Source organism: Melanerpes formicivorus, unplaced genomic scaffold (genome assembly GCF_026170545.1).
Source record: "Melanerpes formicivorus ecotype bairdi unplaced genomic scaffold, bMelFor1.0.p_v2 SCAF_540, whole genome shotgun sequence".
Classification (NCBI taxonomy): Eukaryota; Metazoa; Chordata; class Aves; order Piciformes; family Picidae; genus Melanerpes; species Melanerpes formicivorus.
This window is the reverse complement of record NW_027142892.1, coordinates 108,558-115,000: the sequence shown is the minus strand read 5'-3', so window position 1 is coordinate 115,000 and position 6,443 is coordinate 108,558.

Sequence of the window (6,443 nt, the reverse complement as noted above, 5' to 3'; positions counted from 1 at the left end):
CTTTCTCTGCCCCCGTGCCCCACCGGGCAAACTTCGCTTCGGGGGTTCCACACTTCGGCAGTGGCCGGCGCCAGCCACTCGTCAACTTTTTTTCTTTTCCCCGCTTTCGTTGCCGAGCCCGGGCTGGGCTCCGGCTCACGGACGAGCGAAACCCATCCAACACCGCTGAGGGTGCGCCAGCGGCCGCTCCAAACCGCCGCGCCTTTGTTCGGCCCCGCGGGTCCCCTCTCTGACCCGGGCGAAAGCCACCGAGAAGCCAGACGGACCCCTGCCCAGCCGCCTGGCGGGTGGCTTGGAGCAGCCGCTCGGCAGCGCTGCCCTGGGAGTGCTCGGCGTCGCTTGTTCCCTCATATACGGAACTGGAGGGCCGTCAGCTCCGCGAGCGCACAACCAGCCGACCTCCGCCCAGCGGCAGGTCGCAGAAATCACGCCGGCTTGTACGATGACGTAGGCGGAGGCAGAGCGCAACAGCGACCCCTTGGCGACAAGCGCGATCTCCGCGGAGAGCACGTCTACTCGCCGAGGGAGAGCACGTCTACTCGCCGAGGGAGAGCACGTCTACTCGCCCAGGGAGAGCACGTCTACTCGCCCAGGGAGAGCACGTCTACTCGCCCAGGGAGAGCACGTCTACTCGCCCAGGGAGAGCACGTCTACTCGCCCAGGGAGAGCACGTCTACTCGCCCAGGGAGAGCACGTCTACTCGCCCAGGGAGAGCACGTCTACTCGCCCAGGGAGAGCACGTCTACTCGCCCAGGGAGAGCACGTCTACTCGCCCAGGGAGAGCACGTCTACTCGCCCAGGGAGAGCACGTCTACTCGCCGAGGGAGAGCACGTCTACTCGCCGAGGGAGAGCACGTCTACTCGCCCAGGGAGAGCACGTCTACTCGCCCAGGGAGAGCACGTCTACTCGCCCAGGGAGAGCACGTCTACTCGCCGAGGGAGAGCACGTCTACTCGCCGAGGGAGAGCACGTCTACTCGCCGAGAGAGAGCACGTCTACTCGCCGAGGGAGAGCACGTCTACCTCCCGCCTGAGGGAGAGCACGGGGGGGGGGGGACAAAGACAGGCGGCAGCAGCTTCGGTGAACGTCACCCGGGAGGCGACCGGGGCTGTCCCGGGGCAGTCCCGGGAAGCCGGCGTCCGACACAGGGAACCGTCAGCTGCCGGACCGGGGCGAATCCCCGCGGCCACGGCAGGGGTGGGGGCTCGAAGACAGCCGGCAGCCGCTTCGGTGAACGTCACCCGGGAGGAGACTGGGGCCCTCCCGGGACCGTCCCGGGAAGACGACGTTCGGCACGAGATCCCGGCCGCGGCCGGACCGGCTCGAAGCCTCGCGGTCCCGGCAGCAGCCGGAGCCGCTCGCCGCCTCGGGCTCCCGGCCCCCTACAGATCCGGCGACTCGTTCGCGGGCGGCGGGGGGGAGGCAGTGGAGGGGGGTGCGGGCAGAAGCGGCAGCGGAGGCGGAGGGGGGGGGGGCTCGAAGACAGCCGGCAGCCGCTTCGGTGAACGTCACCCAGGAGGCGATCGGGGCCGTCCCGGGGCCGTCCCGGGATGCCGGCTTCCGGCACGGGGTCCCGGCCGCGGCCGGACCGGCTCGTATCCCCGCGGCTCCGGCAGGGGGGGGGGGGGCTCGAAGACAGCCGGCAGTCGCCTCGGTGAACGTCACCCGGCCGGCGACCGCGGGCCGTTCCGGGGCCGTCCCGGGAAGCCTGCGACAGGCACGGGGTCCCAGCCGCGGCCGGACCGACTCGAAGCCCCGCGGCCCCGGCACGGGGGAGGCCCAAAGACTGGCGGCAGCCGCTTCGCTGAACGTCACCCGGCCGGCGACCGGGGCCGTCCCGGGGCCGTCCCGGGATGCCGGCATCCGGCACGGGGTCCCGGCCGCGGCCGGAGCGGCTCGAATCCCCGCGGTCCCGGCAGCAGCCGGAGCCGCTCGCCGTTCGGGCTCCCGGCACCCTACGGATCCGCCGACTCGTTCGCCGGCGGCGGGGGGAGGCAGTGAAGGAGGTGCGGGCAGAAGCGGCAGCGGAGGCGGAGGGGGGGGGGGGGCTCGAAGACAGCCGGCAGCCGCTTCGGAGAACGTCACCCGGCCGGCGACCGCGGCCGTTCCGGGGCCGTCCCGGGAAGCCTGCGACAGGCACGGGGTCCCGGCCTCGGCCGGACCCGCACTGGGTGCCGCCGCCTCGGGCTCTCGGGACGGTATGGATCCGCCTACTCGTTCGCCGGCGGCGGGGGGAGGCAGTGGAGGGGGTGCGGGGAGAAGCGGCAGCGGAGGCGGAGGGGGGGGGGGGCTCGAAGACAGCCGGCAGCCGCTTCGGTGAACGTCACCCGGCCGGCGACCGGGGGCCGTCCCGGGGCCGTCCCGGGATGCCGGCTTCCGGCACGGGGTCCCGGCCGCGGCCGGAGCGGCTCGAAGCCCCGCGGTCCCGGCAGCAGCCGGAGCCGCTCGCCGTTCGGGCTCCCGGCACCCTACGGATCCGCCGACTCGTTCGCCGGCGGCGGGGGGAGGCAGTGGAGGGGGTGCGGGCAGAAGCGGCAGCGGAGGCGGAGGGGGGGGGGGGGCTCGAAGACAGCCGGCAGCCGCTTCGGTGAACGTCACCCGGCCGGCGACCGGGGCCGTCCCGGGGCTGTCCGGGGATGCCGGCTTCCGGCACGGGGTCCCGGCCGCGGCCGGACCGGCTCGAATCCCCGCGGTCCCGGCAGCAGCCGGAGCCGCTCGCCGTTCGGGCTCCCGGCACCCTACAGATCCGGCGACTCGTTCGCGGGCGGCGGGGGGAGGCAGTGGAGGGGGTGCGGGCAGAAGCGGCCGCGGAGGCGGAGGGGGGGGGGGGGCTCGAAGACAGCCGTCAGCCGCTTCGGTGAACGTCACCCGGGAGGCGACCGGGACCGGCCCGGGAAGCCATCGTCCGGCCCCGGATCCCGGCCGCGGCCGGACCGGCTCGAAGCCCCGCGGCCCCGGCACGGGGGAGGCCCAAAGACTGGCGGCAGCCGCTTCGCTGAACGTCACCCGGCCGGCGACCGGGGCCGTCCCGGGGCCGTCCCGGGATGCCGGCTTCCGGCACGGGGTCCCGGCCGCGGCCGGACCGGCTCGAATCCCCGCGGTCCCGGCAGCAGCCGGAGCCGCTCGCCGTTCGGGCTCCCGGCACCCTACGGATCCGCCGACTCGTTCGCCGGCGGCGGGGGGAGGCAGTGGAGGGGGTGCGGGCAGAAGCGGCAGCGGAGGCGGAGGGGGGGGGGGCTCGAAGACAGCCGGCAGCCGCTTCGGTGAACGTCACCCGGCCGGCGACCGGGGCCGTCCCGGGGCTGTCCGGGGATGCCGGCTTCCGGCACGGGGTCCCGGCCGCGGCCGGACCGGCTCGAATCCCCGCGGTCCCGGCAGCAGCCGGAGCCGCTCGCCGTTCGGGCTCCCGGCACCCTACAGATCCGGCGACTCGTTCGCCGGCGGCGGGGGGAGGCAGTGGAGGGGGTGCGGGCAGAAGCGGCAGCGGAGGCGGAGGGGGGGGGGGGGCTCGAAGACAGCCGGCAGCCGCTTCGGTGAACGTCACCCGGGAGGCGACCGGGACCGGCCCGGGAAGCCATCGTCCGGCCCGGGATCCCGGCCGCGGCCGGACCGGCTCGAATCCCCGCGGCCCCGGCACGGGGGAGGCCCAAAGACTGGCGGCAGCCGCTTCGCTGAACGTCACCCGGCCGGCGACCGGGGCCGTCCCGGGGCCGTCCCGGGATGCCGGCTTCCGGCACGGGGTCCCGGCCGCGGCCGGAGCGGCTCGAATCCCCGCGGTCCCGGCAGCAGCCGGAGCCGCTCGCCGTTCGGGCTCCCGGCACCCTACGGATCCGCCGACTCGTTCGCCGGCGGCGGGGGGAGGCAGTGGAGGGGGTGCGGGCAGAAGCGGCAGCGGAGGCGGAGGGGGGGGGGCTCGAAGACAGCCGTCAGCCGCTTCGGTGAACGTCACCCGGGAGGCGACCGGGACCGGCCCGGGAAGCCATCGTCCGGCCCCGGATCCCGGCCGCGGCCGGACCGGCTCGAAGCCCCGCGGTCCCGGCAGCAGCCGGAGCCGCTCGCCGTTCGGGCTCCCGGCACCCTACGGATCCGGCGACTCGTTCGCTGGCGGCGGGGGGAGGCAGTGGAGGCGGTGCGGGGAGAAGCGGCAGCGGAGGCGGAGGGGGGGCGGGGGGGACGATAGTGGCGGGGGGCGGGGGGTGCTCGAAGGCAGCCGGCAGCCGGTTCGGTGAACATTCGCCGGGGCGGGGGGGGCGACCTGTCCGTGCCCGGGGCAGCCCCGGGAAGCCGGCAGCCAGCACGGGGTCCCGGCAGCACCTGTTCCCTGCCCTGGGACTTGCCGTGCCCGGCGGCCGGTTGCCGGGTGGGGGGAGCGAGGAGAGGCGGGGCGCAGCGGCCGGGGGCAGCGCCGGGCCGCAGCGGGGGGGCTGGGCGGGTGGGGTAGGCGTCGAGCGGCAAGCCCTCGGCTGCAGCGAATGTTCGGCGGTGCGGGGCGGGGGGGGGACGGGACGACACGTTGGGGGCGCCGAGTCCGAGCCACCCCCGGCCCCAGGGGCGGCCGGAGGGGGAGGCCGGTGCCTGGCCCTGGGAGCTGCTGGGCGCCGGATGGCCGAGGGTGCGTCAGAAGCCGCCCGAGCGGTCGAGCAGGTCCTCCAGAAAGGCCTAGGGTGGCTTCGAGGGCCCCGGGAGCAGTCGAGGGAGGCCTCCAGGCAGGTCTGGAGTGGATGGGAGGCCTTCCAAAGCAGACAAGGGAGGCTGCCAGCGGGGCCTAGGCTGGCACTGCAGCCTGTAAATGGTTGGGGGGGGGGCCTCTGGTGCGGCCTGGAGTCTCTGGGTGGCGTCCAGAGAGGTGCAAAAGATCCTCTGGTGCGGCCTGTGGTGGCGGAGAAGCCTGCAGAGCGTGCGGGGGAGGCTTCTGGTGCGGCCTGGGGTGGGTCGGAAGCCTGCAGAGCGTGCGGGAGAGGCTTCTGGTGCGGCCTGGGGTGGCTGAGAAGCCTGCAGAGCGTGCGGGAGAGGCTTCTGCTGCGGCCTGGGGTGGCTGAGAAGCCTGCAGAGCGTGCGGGAGAGGCTTCTGCTGAGGCCTGGGGTGGCTGAGAAGCCTGCAGAGCGTGCGGGGAGAGGCTTCTGCTGCGGCCTGGGGTGGCTGAGAAGCCTGCAGAGCGTGCGGGGGAGGCTTCTGTTGGGGCCTGGGGTGGGTCAGAAGCCTACAGAGCGTGCGGGGGAGGCTTCTGGTGCGGCCTGGGGCGGGTCGGAGGCCTGCAGAGCGTGCGGGAGAGGCTTCTGTTGGGGCCTGGGGTGGCTGAGAAGCCTGCAGAGCGTGCGGGGGGAGGCTTCTGGTGCGGCCTGGGGTGGCTGAGAAGCCTGCAGAGCGTGCGGGAGAGGCTTCTGCTGCGGCCTGGGGTGGGTCGGAAGCCTGCAGAGCGTGCGGGAGAGGCTTCTGTTGGGGCCTGGGGTGGCTGAGAAGCCTGCAGAGCGTGCGGGAGAGGCTTCTGCTGCGGCCTGGGGTGGCTGAGAAGCCTGCAGAGCGTGCGGGAGAGGCTTCTGGTGCGGCCTGGGGTGGCTGAGAAGCCTGCAGAGCGTGCGGGAGAGGCTTCTGGTGCGGCCTGGGGTGGCTGAGAAGCCTGCAGAGCGTGCGGGAGAGGCTTCTGCTGCGGCCTGGGGTGGCTGAGAAGCCTGCAGAGCGTGCGGGAGAGGCTTCTGCTGCGGCCTGGGGTGGCTGAGAAGCCTGCAGAGCGTGCGGGAGAGGCTTCTGCTGCGGCCTGGGGTGGCTGAGAAGCCTGCAGGGCGTGCGGGAGAGGCTTCTGCTGCGGCCTGGGGTGGGTGGGAAGCCTGCAGAGCGTGCGGGGGAGGCTTCTGGTGCGGCCTGGGGTGGCTGAGAAGCCTGCAGAGCGTGCGGGAGAGGCTTCTGGTGCGGCCTGGGGTGGCTGAGAAGCCTGCAGAGCGTGCGGGGGAGGCTTCTGGTGCGGCCTGGGGTGGCTGAGAAGCCTGAAGAGCGTGCGGGAGAGGCTTCTGGTGCGGCCTGGGGTGGCTGAGAAGCCTGCAGAGCGTGCGGGAGAGGCTTCTGCTGCGGCCTGGGGTGGCTGAGAAGCCTGCAGAGCGTGCGGGAGAGGCTTCTGCTGCGGCCTGGGGTGGCTGAGAAGCCTGCAGAGCGTGCGGGGGAGGCTTCTGCTGCGGCCTGGGGTGGCTGAGAAGCCTGCAGAGCGTGCGGGGGAGGCTTCTGCTGCGGCCTGGGGTGGCTGAGAAGCCTGCAGAGCGTGCGGGGGAGGCTTCTGGTGCGGCCTGGGGTGGCTGAGAAGCCTGCAGAGCGTGCGGGGGAGGCTTCTGCTGCGGCCTGGGGTGGGACGGAAGCCTGCAGAGCGTGCGGGAGAGGCTTCTGCTGCGGCCTGGGGTGGGTCGGAAGCCTGCAGAGCGTGCGGGAGAGGCTTCTGTTGGGGCCTGGGGTGGCT